Source organism: Triticum dicoccoides, chromosome 1A (genome assembly GCF_002162155.2).
Source record: "Triticum dicoccoides isolate Atlit2015 ecotype Zavitan chromosome 1A, WEW_v2.0, whole genome shotgun sequence".
Classification (NCBI taxonomy): Eukaryota; Viridiplantae; Streptophyta; class Magnoliopsida; order Poales; family Poaceae; genus Triticum; species Triticum dicoccoides.
In genome coordinates, this window is record NC_041380.1 from 291,033,226 (window position 1) to 291,057,505 (window position 24,280).

Consider the following 24,280-nt stretch of genomic DNA (forward strand, 5'->3'; position numbering starts at 1 on the left):
CTCACAAAGTTACTTGGGGGATCTTTTTTGCAAAGCAACAAAGAGTTTGAAAGGATCCTTGTAATTAGCTATCAAGCCACGGCTTGGAAGCCTGGTGTATTCACCTAAAAACCCGGGTTAACCTGCCTTCATCAAGTAAGTCACTCCTGTCCAGGTAATCCTGGTATGACCCACCGAATGTTTGACATGTCAATCTTTTATAGATCCTGAACTTGTCAAAGTTAAAACAATGATTGGTTAATTGGAGGCCCATCTTAAAAGGCTTTGTTAAATGGTTTAACCCAGAGGCCTGGCAGCCCATGAAAAGCCTTGATTTGGAGCCTGGCAGCTCGTAAAAAGCCTTGCATATTTTCCTTTTTGAGTTTTATTTGTTGAAGTTCATACGAATCTTTTGATAATCCGGCGTCCTTGACCCGGCTTGCTTTTCAACTATAAGTTGTCGGCACATGATCAGTTATAAACCGGTGTTTATTGACCCGGTCTGGTTTGACTAAATCACCAGTGTTGTAAAGAAAACCCGGTAGTTATCCTGGTCCGGTTTAATATATAGACTGGCATTACAAAGATGGGGTTATCAACGTTCCGGATTGGTATTAACACCTTTGTCGTATACACTGTTGGTCAACCAATGAGGTATGTTCTGTACATTACTTTTTGTACAAACACTTGATTATTCATCTAGGTATTATATACTTCTTGGACATCATGACCTGTCTAGCGGTAAACGGCTAGATACTTTTAAGTTGTTGTACCCAAGAACACAGTTCATCATGGGTTATGCATAAATATATCCCAAAAAGTGGCACACTATTGTCACAAAGTATTGCGAAACATGCTCGATGGCATGCCAGATAACAGAGTTTTGGCTATCCTATTACAAGAAGCTTTCAAAGCGGCTCCAATGGTATCATTTTTTTCACAGTAGCCATGTAAACCGGCGACCGGATCAGGACTCTTCATCTGGACGGTTTGATGGTTGAGGGTCAGTTGGTGTGGGAACTTCTTCATCCCTCCCCAGACGCTGGAATCAACCGTTGGCCAATCGATTCCAGTTAAAGCTTGAAACACTGCTTCTTCATGGATTAGATTGGAGGGGTTAATATCAGGAGCATAAGTGTGCTTACGAATCGGAGGCACAAGTTCTTCAAATTCATGGATGTCGGCTGACTATCTTTTCCCCTCCGCATCATAAAATGGTTGAAAATGGGACAAATCGGTATCATCGGCCAACTTGCTGGCTGCTGGCCGCATCTGTTTGGTCAGCCGCCGGAGGTCATCATTGTCGAAGTTTGAACCGTCTTCCTTTACACCTGGGTATCCTTTAATGATATCCTCCACTTCAAGGTCTGGAATCCAGGCTTTGGCTCGAATAAGTGCGGTTAAAGCTCCTACTCTGGCAGCAGCTTTCTTCAACTCGGCAATACCGGCTGGTAACATGGCCAGTTTCTCAAGTGTTTCTTTAATCAAAGTTGGAGCCGGTTTGTTGTAAGTTGTCGTGCAAATAGCCCGCCGAGACCCAGAGTACAACTGTTCAACCAAAGTATATGCCGCTTTGAGTTTCATCCGCATGTCTGTACCAAGATGAGCAATCCGGGTACCTACCAAAGATTTATATTCATATTCTGGTCAGCGATAAGGTTTATTGACTTACGCAAAACACATAAACAGATACTTACCACAGATAGCAGAAGTCATAGCATTGATATGCCGTTTCAAGCTAGCCAGTTCATTTACAATTGGCTTCAGGGCTGCCTCGGCGTCTTCAGCTCATTTGGTTAAACCGGATTTCTCGGTTTCCCAGTTAGCATGATCTTTGTTGAAAGATTCTTTCAGCTTTTCCATTACGGCCAGGGCCTGGGTAAGCTCCTCTTTGGCTTTTGCAGCCTCGGCTTGTTGTGACTTCACATTCTCTTGCAAGTCAGAATTTCAAGCATCTTTGCTTCTCAGTTCAGCCTACAACGTTGAAGGTATATTAAAACAAATATCGTATATATATGTGCTAAGTACAAAGTGTATAACAAGTTATGCACTTCATACTTGGGGGCTAATGCCTATTTGCTCTAAAGTACTACATTTTATACAAGTCTCCAGAACAATGCAAGCATTATCCTTGACACTTGGGGGCTAATGTGCGTCTGTTCTAAAATAGATGTGTGGATTAAAACCCGGATTAACTTGCCAAGTTAAACCGGTCTTTGGGGGCTATGCTGCAGAAAGTTAAATAATTATTAAAGGATGAGTCTTGTCTCTTATTAGAGACCTGCCATTGTAAGGATCAATGATGAGAAACTTAAAGTGTTACAAAGACCCAGTTTATGATTAACATCATAAAACGACCCTTGCGGGCTACTTGGGATAGTATTTCAGCTATAAATCAATAAACAAAGGGAGAGGAATTTACCTCATATTGCTCTTTCATCAAGTTCACCAAACCGGCCTCATAGTCCTGATTTGAATGCAGATGGTTCAAGAAGCCAGAATGAAGCTCTTCAGCGTTAAGATGAGCATAGCTTGATAAATCGCTGCTCCATTTGCCTTTTTCCCTAGCAGCTTGCTCTTCTTTGGCACTATGTTGAGCCAAAATAATGGGATGGCCAGGAGTGCTGTGGCCCATTCTAGTAATAATAACATTGTCTCCTTGGCCTTTAGTGTGTTTGGTTGGTGACAATGGAGTTTCAGTATTTCTCACCGGACTAGCCCGGTTTGGCTCTGCCGGTTCAGTGTCAGGTGCGGCAGGTTCACCATCTGCTGGTTCATCGGTGTTTTGGCCCTGAAGGGGCGGTTCATCAGAAGTGGCTTCGGGATGAGGGCCCTCCGGTTCATAAGTTTGTTCCGGTTCACCTCTGGGTTCTTCGTCAAAAGTGGACGGGTCTTCGGGCGGATTGGTGACCCGAGGTTTCTTGCTGGGTCTGGCTTTGGCCCTGCAAACAAAAAATAAAGGATTAACATCTTATTCAAGTTTTGTGATACATTGAAGGAAAAGGTTTTACAACTTACCCGGCCACCGTTTTCAGAGGAGAGAGTTGAGTTGCTGTCGATTCTTCAGATGATGAGGGAGGTGTCACCTGATAATTTGAATCGGACGGATTAAGAGGTTGTCTGAAATAACCTGCCTTGGGGTAAGAATGGTCAGAAGTAGGAGAGACCTCATACCGGCGCTTCCGAACCAGGGTATCAGGTAAGCCGGCTGAAGTGACCTATTGGCCACTGTGCTGGGTTGTCCGGCGAGCTTTATGCTGTTGAGTCTTCAAAATAAATGTTGGATCCAAGTGAGCAAGAGGAAAGGGTAATTACCTCTACATCATCAGCTTGACTGCCTTCTACGTCCTCCTAAGGAATATCATTGTTAATGAGATGCATGAAAAGAGTGCCAAGTGAGTCAAGTTCTACCTCAACTTCTGGATCTTCAGTGTCAGCATCAAGCTCCATGTTGATCCGTCCAGCCGTTTTCCGTTTTGATGTCCATTTGACGGCTTTAGTTTTGGGGCGAGATGGTTTGACCGCTTTGTCCCCAGTTGGTTTTACTGTTTTTCTACAGTTTTCCATTTCCAGAAGGGGTCATCACCCTATACATACATACACAGAAGAAGGATTACATGTTGCACAAAGCTAAAATATTAGAAGTGAAAAGGAAGTATAATGCTTACAACAGGCGGTTTGTTCTTGGCATAGAAGGGACTCAAACTGGTTTGGCTACAGGCCAGTTCCGATTCATTCAGAATCTTCTTTAAGCCTTCAGTGACATCTTCCTCAGATAGTTGAAGGTTGCAGTGGCGTTGAGGGTCATCAACTTCACCGGTATACTCACACATTAAACCGGAACGCCGGCTTAGAGGCAAGATACTCCAAGATATCCAGCAGCGCACGAAATCAACACCTGTCAAACCATTGGCCATAAAGGCCCGGAGTTTGGCGAGTTGAGGGGCATATTTTGCCCTTTCTGCGGAGCTTAGGCGTTGCGACATTGGATGGGTGTTGGAAAGCCGGTGTTCGCGAAAGCCTGGAAGGGGATTTTCATTTTCAAGTGAAGTGTCTCTGCAATAAAACCAAGTTTGGTTCCATTCCTTTGGGTGGCTATGCAGTTTGGCATGAGGAAACTCAACTTCTTTCCGCTTTTGAATCGAGACACCACCAAGTTCAGTATTGGGGCCATTTACAAATTCTGTACGCCGGTTTAAGTGAAAGAAGTCCCGGAACAGTTCTGCACTTGGTTCTTCCTGTAAGTACACTTCACAGAAGACCTGGAAGTTACATAGGTTGGATACTGAGTTGGGCCCAATGTCTTGAGGATGAAGTTGGAAGTTGGCAAGCACATCCCGGTAAAACTTTGACCCTGGCGGTTTGAAGCCACGGCTTATGTGGTCAACAAAGACCACCACTTCGCCCTGCCTTGGGGTCGGAGGATTTTCTGTTCCTGGAACTCGCCATTTAATTTCAGTCTTCTTAGGCAAGGAGCCGATGCTGACCATATCGTTCAACTGATCTTCAGTGACCCGGGAACGAGCCCAGTTGCAAGCAGTGAATTGTTTGGCCATAGCGAAACAAACAAGCTGAAAATAAAAGTCCGGTTTATAAATCACTCATGATGATATACAAGATACAATGGAGTAAGAAACGTACTGATATGCGAAATGGCATAAACCGGAGACCGATGAGATAAGGGATAAAAGGTAATACCAGGACAGGAGTACTCAGACACTGTTAAATCGGAGTATAACTATGAAGGTAAAAGGCTCCTCCGGTTTATCAGAGGGCTAATGGTACAGATTGTTTATACAAAGTTAAACCGCCTATATTGGCATGAGGAGAAACAGATTTCACAGAGACATATGAAAATTTCGGATCTAAGGTAAGACAGAAAAGAAAAAGTATTTTGACCTAAAAAGGGTAAGACCCGAAACAATTTATAAAAGACTACACCAGCTTTTGCGCATAAGGATCTATGGTGGTAACAGAAGATTAGCCACAGCAAGGGATACGATAAGTGCGAAGCATGCATCTACAGGCCAAGGAAGAACAACAACAAAAGCTCCGACGAACTTCAAGAACCGCAAAGAACAGGTAAACCCTAATGGATCTAGAAAGGAAGGGGGAAGGACTTACTACAGCCACAGAAGCAGCGGAGGTGTGCTGCGGAACTCTGGTGCGAACAAGTCGATGCAGCGGCCGATGGTGAAGCAGAGGCGAGGCTTGGCGATGACGGCGGCACACAGGTGCGGAGACGTCGCGAGGAAGAAGAAGGGATGAAAGGATAGCGGAAAGAAAAGAAAGGGGTCCTCTGGCCCTATTTATAAGGTGAGGCGATAAAATGGCAAGTGCGGAAATCAAGGAGCCCAAAAAATGGATAAATTAATAAAGGTGTCGCCTCGGTGGTTGAATATACATTAAAAGAAGGTAATCTTCAGAATCAACGGATAGATGACGTCAGGGCGGTTTATCATCATCATGAAGTATGACGTCATGGCGGTTTACAAGATCAAGGTGAAGATAGGAGGGAGGAATTTTTCTAAGTGTTGAAGATTGACATGAACAAGTTCAAACCAATCTGGGGCCTAATGTTGGGGATATTACTACTGGAGGTAAACCGGCCTTATGTAGCCGGGTTAACTCCTTGAAGATTAGAAGCCCATGAAGATGCAAGGATGATGGCGCTTCACGAAGGCCCAAGGCTCGAAGGCTGGTTAAAGCATGTAAATGTAAACCGACCTAGTCGTATAACTTGTATTGTAAGATAGGAAAGATAGAGACCGAACTGGACACGTTTATGATCCGTCTTCGGGGCTCTGTAACCCGGCGGGCGTCAACCTATGTATATAAAGGGATGTCCCGGCAGCGGTTTAGGGACAGATAACAACTCGAGAGCCAGACAAAGCGGATTCGCTCCCTGGTCTTCGAAACCCTAGCAATACCAATCACAACTAGACGTAGGCTTTTACCTTCCTTGAAGGGGCCGAACTAGTATAAAACTCCATGTGTCCCCTTGTCCGGTTTAACCCCTTTAAGCTAACCCATAGCGATGGCTCCACGACTAAGACCCTTCACAAGGACATCTGCCGTGACAAACCCACGACAACTACCGAACCTCGTAGGTCAACCAGAACAAGATCCGCACCAGAGTGGTACGGTAATCCAGTTCTGGAGGTCATGTTACTTGACCATGATGAACCTATGAACTATGAGGAAGCGATGATGAGCCCAGATTCCGCAAAATGGCTTGAGGCCATGAAATCTGAGATGGAATCCATGTATGAGAACAAAGTGTGGACTTTGGTTGACTTGCCCGATGATCCACAAGCCATTGAGAACAAATGGATCTACAAGAAGAAGACAGACGTTGACGGTAATGTTACCGTCTACAAAGCTCGACTTGTTACAAAAGGTTTTCGACAAGGTCAAGGATTGACTACGATGAGACCTTCTGACCTGTAGCGATTCTTAAGTTTGTCCGAATCATGTTATAAATTGCCGCATTTTATGATTAAGAAATTTGGCAAATGGATGTAAAGACTGCATTCCTGAATGGATTTATGGAAGAAGAGTTGTATATGATGCAACCTGAAGGTTTTATCGATCCAAAGGGAGCTAACAAAGTGTGCAAGCTCCATCGATCCATTTATGGACTGGTGCAAGCCTCTCGGAGTTGGAATAAACGTTTTGATAGTGTGATCAAAGCATATGGTTTTATACAGACTTTTGGAGAAGCCTGTATTTATAGAAAGTGAGTGGGAGCTCTGTAGCATTTCTAATATTATATGTGGATGACATATTGTTGATTGGAAATGATATAAAATTTCTGGATAGCATAAAAGGATACTTGAATAAAAGTTTTTCAATGAAAGACCTCGGTGAAGCTGCTTATATATTGGGCATCAAGATCTATAGAGATAGATCAATATGCTTAATTGGACTTTCACAAAGCACATACCTTGATAAAGTTTTGAATAAGTTCAAAATGGATCAAGCTAAGAAAGGGTTCTTGCCTGTGTTACAAGGTGTGAAGTTGAGTAAGACTCAATGCCCGACCACTACAGAAGATAGAGAGAAAATGAAAAGTGTTCCCTATGCTTCAGCCATAGGCTCTATCATGTATGCAATGCTGTGTACCAGACCTGATGTGTGCCTTGCTATTAGCCTAGCAGGGAGGTACCAAAGTAATCCAGGAGTGGATCACTGGACATCGGTCAAGAACATCCTGAAGTACCTGAAAAGTACCAAGGATACGTTTCTCATTTATGGAGGTGACAAAGAGCTCATTGTAAATGGTTACGTTGATGCAAGCTTTGACACTAATCCAGATGATTCTAAATTGCAAACCGGATACATGTTTATATTAAATGGTGGAGCTGTCAGTTGGAGCAGTTCTAAACAGAGCGTCGTGGCGGGATCTACATGTGAAGCGGAGTACATTGCTGCTTCGGAAGCAGCGAATGAAGGAGTCTGGATGAAGGAGTTCATATCCGATCTAGGTGTCATAACTAGTGCATCGGATCCAATGAAAATCTTTTGTGACAATACTGGTGCAATTGCCTTGGCAAAAGAATCCAGATTTCACAAGAGAACCAAGCACATCAAGAGACGCTTCAACTCCATCCGGGATCAAGTACAGGTGGGAGACATAGAGATTTGCAAGATACATACGGATCTAAATGTTGCGGACCCATTGACTAAGCCTCTCCCATGAGCAAAACATGATCAGCACCAAGGCTCCATGGGTGTTAAAATCATTACTGTTTAATTTAGATTATTGACTCTAGTGCAAGTGGGAGACTGAAGGAAATATGCCCTAGAGGCAATAATAAAGTTATTATTTATTTCCTTATTTCATGATAAATGTTTATTATTCATGCTAGAATTGTATTAACCGGAAACATAATACATGTGTGAATACATAGACAAACATAGTGTCACTAGTATGCCTCTACTTGACTAGCTCATTGATCAAAGATGGTTAAGTTTCCTAACCATAGACATGAGTTGTTATTTGATCAATGGGATCACATCATTAGGAGAATGATGTGATTGACTTGACCCATTCTGTTAGCTTAGCGCTTGATCGTTTGTTTACTGCTATTGCTTTCTTCATGACTTATACATGTTCTTATGACTGAGATTATGCAACTCCCGAATACCAGAGGAACACTTTGTGTGCTACCAAATGTCACAACATAACTGGGTGATTATAAAGGTGCTCTACAGGTGTCTCTGATGGTACTTGTTGAGTTGGCATACATCAAGATTAGGATTTGTCACTCATTGTCGGAGAGGTATCTCTGGGCCCTCTCGGTAATACACATCACTATAAGCCTTGCAAGCATGATAACTAATGATTTAGTTATAGGATGATGTATTACGGAATGGGTAAAGAGACTTGCCGGTAACGAGATTGAACTAGGTATTGGGATACCGACGATCGAATCTCGGGCAAGTAACATACCGATGACAAAGAGAATAACGTATAGTGTTGTGCGGTTTGACCGATAAAGATCTTTGTAGAATATGTAGGAACCAATATGAGCATCTAGGTTCCGCTATTGGTTATTGACCAGAGACGTGTCTCGGTCATGTCTACATAGTTCTCGAACCCGTTGGGTCTGCACGCTTAAAGTTCTGTGACGATCGGTTTAATGAGCTTATATGTTTTGATGTACCAAAGGTAGTTCGGAGTCCCGGATTTGATCACGGACATGACGAGGAGTCTCAAAATGGTCGAGACATAATGATTGATATATTGGAAGCCTACATTTGGAGATCAGAATAGTTCCGGGTGAAATCGGGATTTTACCGGAGTACCGGAGGGGTTACCGGAACCACCGGGGGACTTGTTGGAAATATGCCCTAGAGGCAATAATAAAATGGTTATTATTGTATTTCCTTGTTCATGATAATTGTCTATTGTTCATGCTATAATTGTATTAACTGGAAACCGTAGTACATGTGTGAATACATAGACCACAATATGTCCCTAGTAAGCCTCTAGTTGACTAGCTCGTTGATCAATAGATGGTTATGGTTTCCTGACCATGGACATTGGATGTCGTTGATAACGGGATCACATCATTAGGAGAATGTTGTGATGGACAAGACCCAATCCTAAGCATAGCACAAGATCGTATAGTTCGTCTGCTAAAGCTTTTCTAATGTCAAGTATCATTTCCTTAGACCATGAGATTGTGGAACTCCCGGATACCGTAGGAATGCTTTGTTTGTTCCAAACGTCACAACGTAACTGGGTGGCTATAAAGGCACACTACGGGTATCTCCGAATGTGTCTGTTGAGTTGGCACGAATCGAGACTGGGATTTGTCACTCTGTGTGACGGAGAGGTATCTCTGGGCCCACTTGGTAATGCATCATCATAATGAGCTCAATGTGACTAATGAGTTAGCCACAGGATCATGCGTTACGTCATGAGTAAAGAGACTTGCCGGTAACGAGATTGAGCGAGGTATGGGGATGCCAATGATCGAATCTCGGGCAAGTAACATACCGATAGACAAAGGGAATTGTATACGGGATTGATTGAATCCCCGACATCGTGGTTCATCCGATAAGATCATCGTGGAACATGTGGGAGCCAATATGGGTATCCAGATCCTGCTATTGGTTATTGGCTGGAGAGATGTCTCGGTCATGTCTGCATGGTTCCCGAACCCGTAGGGCCTACACACTTAAGGTTCGGTGACGCTAGAGTTGTTATGGGAAATAGTATGTGGTTACCGAAGGTTGTTCGGAGTCCTGGATGAGATCCCGGACATGACGAGGAGTTTCGGAATGGTCCGAAGGTGAAGATCGATGTATTTGGCGAAGGGTATTGGAGTCCGGAATTGTTCTGGGGGTACCGGGTGACGACCAGTGTGTCTGAAAGTGGTTTCGGAGGCCCCGGCAAGCGTTGGGGGGAATTATGGGCCAAGGGGAAGGGGCACACCATCCCACTAAGGGGTTGTGCGCCCCTCCCACCCCATCTCACATAACTTGGAGAGGTGGGGGCGCCTCCCCTAGGGCAGCCACCCCTCCCGGCTTGGGGGGCAAGTTTCCTAGGGGTGGGGGCGCCCAAACCCATCTAGGGTTTTCCCTGTGGCTGCTGCCCCTCCCCTAGGGAACCCTAGGGCGCCTCCTCCACCCCCTTCCCCCTATATATAGTGAGGGAGAGAGAGGGCAGCCGCACCCCTTCCCTGGCGCAGCCCCTCCCTCCTCCAACTCTTCCTGCTCCTCCGTAGAGCTTGGCGAAGCCCTGCAGGAATACCACAAACTCCACCACCACGCCGTCGTGCTGCCGGAGTTCTCCCTCAACTTCTCCTCTCCTATTGCTGGATCAAGAAGGAGGAGACGTCCCCGGGCTGCACGTGTGTTGAACGCGGAGGCGCCGTCCATTCGGCGCTAGATCGGATCTTCCGAGATTTGAATCGCCGCGAGTATGATTCCATCAACCGTGTTGTTGTAACACTTCCGCTTAGCGATCTTCAAGGGTATGAAGATGCACTCCATCTCTCTCGTTGCTAGCATCTCCTAGATTGATCTTGGTGATACGTAGGAAAATTTTGAATTATTGCTACGTTCCCCAACAGTAGCATCATGAGCTAGGTCTATGCGTAGATTCTATGCACGAGCAGAACACAAAGTGGTTGTGGGCGATGATTTGTTCAATTTGCTTAATGTTACTAGTCTTATCTTGATCCGGCGGCATTGTGGGATGAAGCGGCCCGGACCGACCTTACACGTACGCTTACGTGAGACTGGTTCCACCGACTGACATGCACTTGATGCATAAGGTGGCTGGCGGGTGTCTGTCTCTCCCACTTTAGTCGGATCGGATTCGATGAAAAGGGTCCTTATGAAGGGTAAATAGCAATTGGCATATCACCATTGTGGTTTTGCGTAGGTAAGAAACGTTCTTGCTAGAAACCCATAGCAGCCACGTAAAACATGCAACAACAATTAGAGGACGTCTAACTTGTTTTTGCAGGGTTTGCTATGTGATGTGATATGGAGAAAAGGATGTGATGAATGATATATGTGATGTATGAGATTGATCATGTTCTTGTAATAGGAATCACGACTTGCATGTCGATGAGTATGACAACCGGCAGGAGCCATAGGAGTTGTCTTAATTTATTTATGACCTGTGTGTCAATGAAAATGCCATGTACTTACTTTACTTTATTGCTAACCGTTAGCCATAGTAGTAGAAGTAATAGTTGGCGAGGCAACTTCATGAAGACATGATGATGGAGATCATGATGATGGAGATCATGGTGTCATGCCGGTGACGATGGTGTTCATGCCGCACCTCGGAGATGGAGATCAAAGGCGCAAGATGATATTGGCCATATCATGTCACTTTATTATTTGCATGTGATGTTTGTCATGTTTTTACATATTATTTGCTTAGAACGACGGTAGCATAAATAAGATGATTCCTCATTAAAATATCAAGAATTGTGTTCCCCCTAACTGTGCACCGTTGCTAAGGTCCGTTGTTCTGAAGCACCACGTGATGATCGGGTGTGATAGGTTCTAACGTTCGCATACAACGGGTGTAAGCCAGATTTACACACGCAATACACTTAGGTTAACTTGATGAGCCTAGCATGTATAGACATGGCCTCGGAACATGGAAGACCGAAAGTTCGAACATGAGTCGTATAGTGGATACAATCAACAGGAAGATGTTCACCGATGATGACTAGTCCGTCTCACGTGATGATCGGACACAGCCTAGTTGACTCGGATCATGTATCACTTAGATGACTAGAGGGATGTCTATCTGAGTGGGAGATCATTAAATAATTTGATTAGATGAACTTAATTATCATGAACATAGTCAAAAGGTCTTTGCAAATTATCTCGTAGCTTACGCTTTAGTTCTGCTGTTTAAGATATGTTCCTAGAGAAAATTTAGTTGAAAGTTGATAGTAGAAATTATGCCGACTGGGTCCGTAAACTGAGGATTATCCTCATTGCTGAGAAGAAGGCTTATGTCCTTAATGCACCGCTCAGTGTGTTGAACCTCGAGCGTCATCTGTATATGTTGGGAAACATCTGACATACACGTTTTGATGACTATGTGATAGTTCAGTGCGTAATGCTAACGGTTTAGAATTGTGGCACCAAAGACATTTTTGAAACGTCGCAGAACATATGAGATGTTCCAAAGACTGAAATTGGGATTTCAGACTAGTGCCCACGTCAAGAGGTATGAGACCTCTGACAAGTTTCTTAAGCCTGCAAACTAAGGGAGAAAAGCTCAATCGTTGAGCATGTGCTCAGATTGTCTGAGTACTACAATCGCTTGAATCGAGTGGGAGTTAAACTTCCAGATGAGATAGTGATGGTTCTCCATAGTCACTGCCACCAAGCTATTAGAGCTTCGTGATGAACTATAACATATCAGGGATAGACATGATGATCCTTGAGCAACTCGCGATGTTTGACACCGCGAAAGTAGAAATCAAGTAGGAGCATCCATTGTTGATGGTTAAACCAGTAGTTTCAAGAAGGGCAAGGGAAAGAAGGGATACTTCATGAAACGGCAAATCAGTTGTTTCTCTAGTGAGGAAACCCAAGGTCGAACCCAAACCCGAGACTAAGTGCTTCTATAATGAGGGGAACGGTCACTGAAGCAGAACTACCCTAGATACTTGGTAGATGAGAAGGCTGGCAAGGTCGACAGAGGTATTTTGAATATACGTTATATTATTGTGTACTTTACTAGTACTCCTAGTAGCACCAGGGTAAAAAAAATACCGGTTCGGTTGCTAAGTGTTAGTAACTCGAAATAAAAGGCTGCGGAGACTAGCTAAATGTGAGATGACGATATGTGTTGGAAGTGTTTCCAAGGTTGATGTGATCAAACGTCACACGCTCCCTCTACCATCGGGATTGGTGTTAAACCTAAATAATTGTTATTTGGTGTTTGCGTTGAGCATAGACATGATTGGATTATGTTTATCGCAATACGGTTATTCATTTAAGGAGAATAATGGTTACTCTGTTTATTTGAATAATACCTTCAATGGTCTTGCACCTAAAATGAATGGTTTATTGAATCTCAATCATAGTGATACACATGTTCATGCCAAAAGATATAAGATAGTAATGATACTACCACATACTTGTGGCACTGCCATTTGAGTCATGTTGGTATAAAACGCATGAAGAAGCTCCATGTTGATGGATCTTTGGACTCACTCATTTTTGAAAAGATTGAGACATGCGAACCATGTCTATTGGTAGATATGCATGAAGAAACTCCATACAGATGGATCATTTGGACTCACTTGATTTTGAATCACTTGAGACATGCAAATCGTACCACATGGGCAAGATGACTGAAAGGCCTCATTTTCAGTAAGATGGAACAAGAAAGCAACTTGTTGGAAGTAATACATTTTGATGTGTGCAGTCCAATGAGTGCTGAGGCACACAGTGGATATCGTTATGTTCTTACTTCACAGATGATTTGAGTAGATGCTGAGTATATTTACTTGATGAAACACAAGTCTGAATTATTGAAAGGTTTAAGTAATTTCAGAGGGAAGTTGAAGATCATTGTGACAAGATGATAAAATGTCTATGATACGATTATAGAGATGAATATCTGAGTTACGAGTTTGGCACACAATTAAGACATTGTGGAAATTTTTTCACAACTAATACCGCCCGGAACACCATAGTGTGATGGTGTGTACGAACATCATAACTGCACCCTATTGGATATGGTGCATACCATGATGTATCTTATCGAATTAACACTACCGTTTATGGGTTAGGCATTAGAGACAACCGCATTCACGTTAAATAGGGCACCACGCAATTCCATTAAGACAACACCGTATGAACTATGGTTTAGAAAAACCTAAGCTGTCGTTTCTTAAAAGTTTGGGGCTGCGACGCTTATGTGAAAAAGTTTCAGGCTGATAAGCTCGAACCCAAAGCGGATAAATGCATCTTCATAGAATACCCAAAATAGTTGGGTATACCTCCTATTTCAGATCCGGAAGCAAAAGTGATTGTTTCTAGAAACGGGTCCTTTCTCGAGGAAAAGTTTCTCTCGAAAGAATTGAGTGGGAGGATGATGGAGACTTGATGAGGTTATTGAACCGTCACTTCAACTAGTATGTAGCAGGGCATAGGAAGTTGTTCCTGTGGCACCTACAGCAATTGAAGTGGAAGCTTATGATAGTGATCATGAAACTTTGAATCAAGTCACTACTAAACCTCATAGGTCGACAAGGATGGTACTACTTCAGAGTAGTACGTAATCCTGTCCTGGAAGTCATGTTGCTAGAAAACAATGAACCTACGAGCTATGGAGAAGTGATGGTGGGCCCGGATTCCGACGAATGGCTTGAGGCCATAAAATCCGAGAGAGGATCCATGTATAAAAACAAAGTATAGACTTTGGAAGAGCTACTTGATGGTCGTAAGGCTGTTGGGTGTAGATGGATTTTAAAAGGAAGACGGACAATGATGGTCAGTGTCACCATTAAGAAAGCTCGACTTGTCGTTAAGATGTTTTTCGACAAGTTAAAGGAGTTGACTATGATGAGACTTTCTCACTCGTAGTGATGCTAAGAGTCTATTGGAATTATGTTAGCAGTTACTGCATTATTTATGAAATCTTGCAGATAGGATGTCAAAACTTTGTTTCCTCGACGATTTTGTTGAGGAAAGGTTGTATGTGATACAACCAGAAGGTTTTGTCAATCCTGAAAGATGCTAACAAGTATGCAAAGCTCCAGCAATCCTTCTAAGGACTGGAGTAAGCATCTCGGAGTTGGAATGTATGCTTTGATGAGATGATCAAAGACTTTGGGTTTATACAAAGTTTGTGAGAAACTTGTATTTCCAAAGAAGTGAGTGGGAGAACTATAGAATTTTTGATGAGTATATGCTGTGAACATATTGTTGATCAAATATGATGTAGAATTTCTGGAAAGCATACAGGGTTATTTGAAAAGTGTTTTTCAATGGAAAACCTGGATTAAGCTACTTGAACATTGAGCATCAAGATCTATAAGGATAGATAAAAAAAATGCTTAATAGTACTTTCAAATGAATACATACCGTGACAGTATTTTGAAGGAGTTCAAAATAGATCAGCAAAGAAGCAGTTCTTGGCTGTGTTACAGGGTGTGAGTATTGAGTAAGACTCAAGACCTGACCACAGCAGAAGAGAGAGAAAGGACGAAGGTCATCCCCTATGCTTTAGACGTAGGCTCTACAATATGCTATGCTGTGTACCGCACCTGAAGTGTGCCTTGCCATGAGTCAGTCAAGGGGTACAAGAGTGATCCAGGAATGGATCACATGACAGCGGTCGAACTTATCCTTAGTAACTAGAGGACTAGGGAATTTTCTCGATTATGGAGGTGGTAAAAGAGTTCGTCGTAAAGGGTTATGTCGATGCAAACTTTGACACTAATCCGGATGACTCTGAGTAGTAAACCGGATTCGTATAGTAGAACAGTTATTTGGAATAGCTCCAAGTAGCGCATGGTAGCTGCATCTACAAGATGACATAGAGATTTGTAAAGCACACATGGATCTGAAAGGTTCAGACCCATTGACTAATAAACCTCTTTTGCAAGCGAGATATGAACAAACCCCATGGGTGTTGGATTCATTACAATCACATAGTGATGTGAACTAGATTATTGACTCTAGTGCAAGTGCGAGACTGTTGGAAATATGCCCTAGAGGCAATAATAAAATGGTTATTATTGTATTTCCTTGTTCATGATAATTGTCAATTGTTCATGCTATAATTGTATTAACTGGAAACCGTAGTACATGTGTGAATACATAGACCACAACATGTCCCTAATAAGCCTCTAGTTGACTAGCTCGTTGATCAATAGATGGTTATGGTTTCCTGACTATGGACATTGGATGTCGTTGATAACGAGATCACATCATTAGGAGAATGATGTGATGGACAAGACCCAATCCTAAGCATAGCACAATGTAACATCCCAAATTTTCAATTTGGAATGTTATACACTAGATCATCATTGCATAACATATTTTATTTTGCATTTTGGTTGATCCTAGAAATTCTACGCAACTCAAGGACCCACGGAGAGAGTTGGGGATTTCGTTATTTTCATATTTGAGTTCTCTCAAATTTTGAGAATAGGATCATTTGATTTTATTTATTTTATCATCAATTATTTCTATTACAAAAATATGAGAGAGGGAATAAAATTACTTTCCCAAAATAAAGAAATATTGAGGATTTAATAATAAAATCAAATAAGTTTTTATTTCGGAATTTTTCAGCATTTTATTTGAATTTAGGAAAAATGTGCGTTTTTCAAAATTGCATTTAGGTCCCAAATAAATGTTCACCTTGTGCGGCTTGATTTTATAAGCCCGTAAAAATTTATTTCGGAATTTTTGAAGTCCGTTTAGTATTTCTTTTTATTTTTCTTCCGAGCGGAATAATTTAAAAAAACGAACCGACCTAACGGGCCGTGTCCGACTAGGACTCTGGCCCGACTAGGCAATATAAGCCGGCCCAGCCCCCCGGGAGAAACCCTAGCCGCCGCCTCGCCCGCCCTCGAGCCCCGCGCCACCGCCGCTCGCCCCCACGCGTCGCGCCGCCGCCGCCACACGCCGCCGCCGCCACACGCCGCAGCCGCCGGACGCCGCCGCCGCCGCCGAGGTTCGCCGCCGCCTCGACTTCCGTGCCAACGATTTTTTAGAAAAGAAAAGCGGTTTTCGTCGGTTTTTTAGTTTTGGTTTTTTTAAATAGATCGGTTTTTTCGGTTTATTTAAATAGCGAGCGTTCGTCCGTTCGTTCGTTCTAGCGAGCGTTCATCGTCTTTCTTTTTCTCGGATTAAATCCGCGATTTTTCTGATCGCGATTCCTGATCCAATTTTCGTTTTAGTATAACTTTACGCTCGTTTATCGGAATCAGGCGATTCAAGCGCCTAGAGATTCGTCTCGAAACCCTCTACCCATTTAACCAACTTAAACAAGGTTTTGCTACTGTAAAAATTGCTCTAGGTCCAGATTACTAGAACGAAGTTGTTTTCTTTCGCCGTTTGACTTTCGTTGCTTCCTTCGATTTGATTTTTTTGCCAATCGTAGTTCTTAAGATGAACCTTCTGGTTAGATCTCTTATTTGAGTTTTACCCGTGCATTAGATGAGTACTTATTGTATGCTTGTTTGTTTGTTTGCGATAGAGTACCCGGAGTGTGCCGCTTGTTACTTCGAATCGTTAGGTTTCGCGGATCATCAGCAAGGCAAGTAACATTTTGATCATACCTTTTCTACTACCCAGTTTTATTGCATTAGATCAATCCTCACACATTGCATGATTAGGATCTAATTAAATTGTGGGATGGGAAGTAGATGAGGTAGTACCTATTACCTGTTATTATCAAACCTTTGGGAGTTACTTCTACGTTTGGTTATTATGCCATGCTATACTAGTAGACGTGGATTGGGTGAGTGTTATCCATGACAGATGTGAGATTGTTAATTAATTGTTTATCTAAGGTGGCAACTTAAACACACATCTGGGTGGATTGAGGCACCTGGGTATTCCAGGACTTGCCTGTTTCTTTTGGACCGCCACCCAGGGTCAAAGGGATCATGAGACTATTCATACTAGAAACTTCCGTGTGCAGCCACAAGCTATTATGGGCTCTAGCATAGTTGACTAAGTCGTGCGAACTCTTACAGTGGTAGACTAGCAGATGTAGGGGATGTAGGTGGTACGGTCTAACCGATCGTAAGGTGCTAGCGCTTCTGAAAGACTATGTCTTGGTCATCCGTCTTCTCAAACACCATGTAGTGCGAGAAACCAAATGGAGGCGATCGGTCTTGTGAGGAAAAGTGCGCAAACCTCTGTAGAGTGTAATAAACTAATCATGGTTAGCCGTGTCCCCGGTTATGGACATCTTGAGTATCTAGTACTTGGATTATCATGTGAATCTCAACATGTTACTCTAAATTAATTTTGTTGGGTTATGTTTAATGATGATGCTTAATTGGGATTAAGAATGTTGTCAACCATTCTCAATGTTTAACAACCACCATGATAGTAATTAAGTTTTATTCCTTTGAAGTAGGGAAAAATTGGCTTGACGCAAAACTATAACCATAGAGCTTTCCACCAGCCAAATATGCATATAGTATAGCTGTTGCATTCCATTACTCTCTATGTGTTACATTGCCAGCATATTCCATGTGCTGACCCGTTTCGGGCTGCAACGTTAATGTTGCAGACTTTTCAGACGACGATTAAGGAGTTTTTAGGTCGTGGTTCTATACTCAGTGATGCCGTTCGAGTTGATGGACTCACTTATCTTCCATGCCTTCCGCTGTTATCGTTATTAGATGGCCTTAAGCCATATTTATTGTAATAAGTTCTCTTTTGAGACACTCGATGTAATAAGTGTGTGATTGCTACTCTGCTATAAATCCTCCGAGTACTGTGTGGTGTCAGCATTACTGATCCAGGGATGACACTGGAGCACAGAGATCAGACTGTTTGAGGTCTGGTCGCTATAGAGATGGTATCAGAGCACACGCTGACTGTAGGACACGAGCACTAAGCTAAAACACCTAGATCACTATTCACTCTCTTCTCCTCTGACCTCTCATCTTTTATACTCTTTAGGATGGCGGATGCAAGGAACAAGTTCAAACAACCGGATGAAGATACACCCTTTGGACGACACTTGAAGGAAGTCACTAGATACCTGAACATAGGAGTACCAAGCTTCACGGGAACCTACAATGCCACTTTACCTGAAGAAGAGCGCTGGATGATTCAAGTTCAAGTTCCAGGAAGGAAGTTCATGCCAGTCACTGAGCCCATAGAGTATTCTTTTGATGCACCAACTTGGAGTCTAGGAAAGAGCATGGAAGCTCACATCGCCATGGGACGCATTGGAGAAGTCTACCGCAAGGATCTCAAGGATACTATCTTCCAGATTTGTGGGCGCCGAGATGAGCACTGGGAGATGATCAGCACCAGGAAGGATAGATCAATCGCAGCTTTTATCCAGGAGCTAAACCAGCACATTCGACGACAGGAGAATCAGATGTGCGCCGACATGATAGACCTGAAGAAGGCTAATACTAAAATCAAGGAACTGGAGGAAGAACTCAAGGCTACACGTGAAGATTATGAAGAGGAAATTGAAGTATTGGTGGAGAAGAATGACAGCCTAATCAAGAAGATTGGAATATTTATGGGAGACCCTACACCAGTGGATGAAGACGAAGAACCCAAGGAGATTCGCCCGGAAGACTACATTATCATCGACGACACCGACTCAGACCTAGATGAAAACGATGATGACTATGTTGATGAAGCTGGAGCAGATATCATGGAGTCTGCCACCGAAGAATATTTCTAGTAGACCCCCTCATCAGTAGTAGTAGTCCACCATGTAAATATAGTAGTCCGAGCACTTTCGCGATAGATAGATCGATTGTATGCCCTTGTTTGATTGAATGAAGTGAATTGTTTGCTTTTGCCTCATGTGCATATGGGTAGTGTTTTCTCTTTAGACCCCCTCTATTCTTATATCTCATCTTTTCTAAACCCCTCAGATGCCTCCGAGACATGACCCCGGATTTGCCTTCCCACCGGAGCTCACCCAGTTGATCCAGCAGCAGAACACATTGGTGCAGTTGCTAGTCCAGAATCAGAATCAAGGGAACAACAACAACAACAACCCACCACCACCACCACCGTTGACCACTTAGCCCGTTTTCTTAGGCTGAATCCGCTGGTGTTTTCCAGTAGCACCGAGCCGATAGTAGCAGATGATTGGCTCCGCAAGACAGCTAGGGAATTGACCACAACATGATGCACAGATGCGGAGAAGGTGAAGTTTTCCGCACATCAGCTAGAAGGACCCGCAGCATCATGGTGGGAGAATTTCACAGCCACTTTCCCAGTTGACACTGTCACATGGGACCAGTTTCAGCAGGCTTTCCGTACTAGACATGTTTCAGTAGGAGCTATGGCCATGAAGAAGCATGAGTTTCGCAACTTGCGCCAAGGAGGACAGACAGTTGGCCAGTATGTGGAGGATTTTAGTAAGTTAGCACGTTATGCACCCGATGACGTCACTACGGATGCAGCAAAGCATGAGAAGTTTCTGGAAGCACTGAATAATGAGTTGAGCATGCAGTTGATGGTAGCCACCTTCAACAACTACCAGGAGTTGATAGATCGTGCTCTTATGATTGAAGGGAAGCAGCAGCAAATTGAGAATCGCAAGAGGAAGTATGGACAAGGAAAGTACAATTCAGGAGCTCAGCAGAAGCCACGTTTTACGCCTAGACTGGAGGGACATTTTCAGCATACCCATGGAGGAGGTAGCTCGCACAATCACAATGGCACCAAGAATGGTAATGGCAATGGAGGAAGCAACGGCCAGAACCGCACCAACCCATCAACCCCAGCCAAGAAGGACCTGGGCCAAGTCACTTGCTTTAAGTGTCAGAAGACCGGACATTATGCCAATGAATGTCCTGAAGGCCAAAATGGCAATGGAAGTTCTGGGAAGAAGCCGAACCCTTTCAACGGGGAATAGGTGAACCACGTTAGCGTGGAGGAGGTTGAAGCTCAGCCCGATGCAGTAATAGGTAAGTTTTTGGTTAAGTCATTTACTGCACTCGTTCTTTTTGATACTGGTGCATCACATTCATACATCTCAAGGGGATTTGTGGATAAGTATAACCTACCATCCCAAGCCCTTAGGTCACCCATGTTAGTAACCTCGCCCGGAGCAGAGTATGTGGCTAGTCTATGGTGTGATCGGTTACCATTAAGGATTGGTAACTATGTTTTTCCCTCAGACCTAATAGTATTGGAATCTCAAGGATTGGATGTGATATTAGGCATGGATTGGTTATCAAAGTATGAAGGGAATATTGAGTGTGCTAGTAAGTCAATTTTGCTTACCAGCCCAGAAGGGAGAAGGATCAAGTATGTATCCCGACATGTGCCAAAGAGGACTCAAGTAAATTGCCTAACAGGAGTTGTGCAGGAGGAAGTACCAGTTGTAAGGGATTTCCCTGATGTATTTCCAGAGGAGTTGCCAAGCATGCCACCGGATAGAGATATTGAGTTTTTGATTGAGCTATTGCCAGGCACAGGGCCAATATCAAAGAGACCATATAGGATGCCAGCAAAGGATTTGGTGGAAATTAAGAAGCAGATTAAGGAGTTACTGGATAAGGGATATATTCGCCCAAGTTCTTCACCTTGGGGATCGCCAGTACTTCTAGTGGAGAAGAAGGATGGATCATTAAGGATGGTTGTTGATTATTGAGGATTGAATGAAGTAACGATCAAGAACAAGTACCCACTACCTATGATCAACGATCTGTTTGATCAATTGCAAGGAGCTAAAGTATTTTCCAAGATCGATCTGCGATCAGGATACCACCAGTTGAAGATTCGAGAATAGGATATTCCGAAGAAAACTTTTACCACCAGGTATGGGCTGTATGAGTATACCGTTATGTCATTTGGTCTGACTAACGCACCTGCCTATTTTATGAACATGATGAACAAAGTGTTTATGGAGTTTTTGGATAAGTTCGTCGTAGTGTTCATTGATGATATCCTGGTTTATTCGAAGAATGAAGAGGAACATAAGGAGCATTTGCGTTTGGTACTTGGAAAGCTCAGAGAACATCAATTATATGCCAAGTTCAGCAAATGTGAGTTTTGGTTGAAGGAAGTAGGTTTCCTCGGACACGTTATATCCGGAGAAGGTATAGCAGTTGATCCCACTAAAGTGGAAACCGTGACCAAGTGGGAAGCCCCAACAACAGTTGGAGAGATCTGGAGTTTTCTTGGACTCGCATGATACTACCGGAGATTTATTGAGAATTTCTCAAAGATTGTGAAGCCTATGACTGAGTTGTTGAAGAAAGATACCAAGTTCATATGGACAGAGGAATGTGAGGCTAGTTTCCAAGATTTGAGGAAACGTTTGGTTACCTCACCAGTGTTGATTTTGCCAGACCAGACCAAAGATTATGAGGTGTATTGAGACGCTTCACGTCGAGGACTTGGAGCAGTGCTTATGCAGGAAGGGAGAGTTGTTTCATATGCCTCATGACAACTGAAGCCTCATGAGTTGAATTATGCCACGCATGATTTGGAGTTAGCAGCCGTAGTGCATGCATTAAAGACATGGAGACATTTCCTCATTGGAAATCATTGTGAGGTGTACACGGATCATAAGAGTTTGAAGTACATTTTCACACAGAAGGAGTTGAATCTCAGACAAAGAAGATGGTTGGAGCTTATCAAGGATTATGATATGAAATTGCATTATCACCCCGGAAAGGCTAATGTAGTAGCTGACGCATTAAGCTATAAGAGCCATGTCAATACGTTAATGACGGGAGAAATACCCAAGGAGTTAGCAGAAAATCTTCATGAACTATGTGTGGGAATAGTTCCGAGAGGCTATGTAGCAGCACTAGAGATTCAGTCTACATTGATGGATAAAATTAGATAAGCTCAAAGGACTGACAAGGAGATTGCCGCTATAAAGGAGAAACTGAGCAAAGGAAAAGCTAAAGGATTTCGTGAGGATGAGCACGACACCCTATGGTTTGAAGACCGCGTTTACGTGCCCAATGACCCGGAGATCAGGAAGTTGATTTTTCAAGAGGCACACGATTCACCATATTCGATTCACCCAGGAAATACCAAGATGTTTTTGGATTTGAAAGATATTTTCTGGTGGACCGGAATGAAGAAGGATATTGCGGAGTACGTAGAAGTTTGTGATGTATGCCAGAGAGTAAAGGCAGAGCATCAGAAGCCAGCAGGATTGTTACAACCATTGCCGATACCCGAATGGAAGTGGGATAAGTTAGGCATGGATTTTATCACGGGATTGCCCAGGACTCGTTCAGGCTATGACTCGATTTGGGTTGTAGTTGATCGATTGACGAAAGTAGCTCATTTCATCCCAGTAAAGACCACTTACACCAGTGCTAAGTTGGCAAAGATATACATGACCAGGATCGTATGTTTGCATGGAGTTCCAAGGAGTATCGTATCAGATAGAGGAACCCAGTTTACCTCAAAGTTCTGGAAGCAGTTGCATGAAACTTTGGGTACCAGGTTAGAATTCAGTACAGCTTTTCATCCATAGACAGATGGATAGACCGAGAGAGTCAATCAGATTTTGGAGGATATGCTGAGAGCTTGTGCGCTAGATTACGGATCTAGTTGGGACGATAATTTGCCATATGCAGAGTTCTCTTACAACAACAGTTATCAAACCAGTTTAAAGATGGCCCCTTTCGAAGCTTTGTACGGAAGGAGGTGCAGGACACCATTGTCGTGGGACGAAGTTGGAGACCGCCAGTTGTTTGGACCTGACTTGATTAAAGAGTCTGAACAGAAGGTGAAGTTGATTCGCGATAGGCTCAAGGTAGCCCAGTCCAGGCAGAAAAGTTATGTAGATTCTAAACGCAAGGAGACAGTTTACGAAGTCGGAGATAGAGCTTATCTTCGAGTATCTCCACTTCAGGGAACAAAGCATTTTGGAGTTAAAGGAAAGTTAGCGCCACGATTTGTAGGACCATATCGAGTTTTGGAGCGTATGGGAGAAGTGGCCTACAAGTTGGAATTGCCCGAAGGATTGTCAGGAGTTCATGATGTGTTCCACCATTTCTCAGTTAAAGAGATGTCACGCGGAGATGGCTGATATACCGTTGAGAGACACTGTGCCTTTGGAAACTATTCAGTTGGATAACGATTTGACATACAAGGAGAAACCAATTAAGATCCTCGAGTTTGCCAGTCGAGTCACTCGCAGCAAGGTTATCAAGTTTTGCAAAGTTCAGTGGAGCCACCACACGGAGGATGAAGCCACCTGGGAACGAGAGGAAGATTTGCTCAAGGACCACCCTCACCTATTTTCTAGCCAACCCGAATCTCGAGGGCGAGATTCATCTTAAGGGGGGTAGGTTTGTAACATCCCAAATTTTCAATTTGGAATGTTATACACTAGATCATCATTGCATAACATATTTTACTTTGCATTTTGGTTGATCCTAGAAATTCTACGCAACTCAAGGACCCATGGAGAGGAGTTGGGGATTTCGTTATTTTCATATTTGAGTTCTCTCAAATTTTGAGAATATGATCATTTGATTTTATTTATTTTATCATCAATTATTTCTATTACAAAAATATGAGAGAGGGAATAAAATGACTTTCCCAAAATAAAGAAATATTGAGGATTTAATAATAAAATCAAATAAGTTTTTAT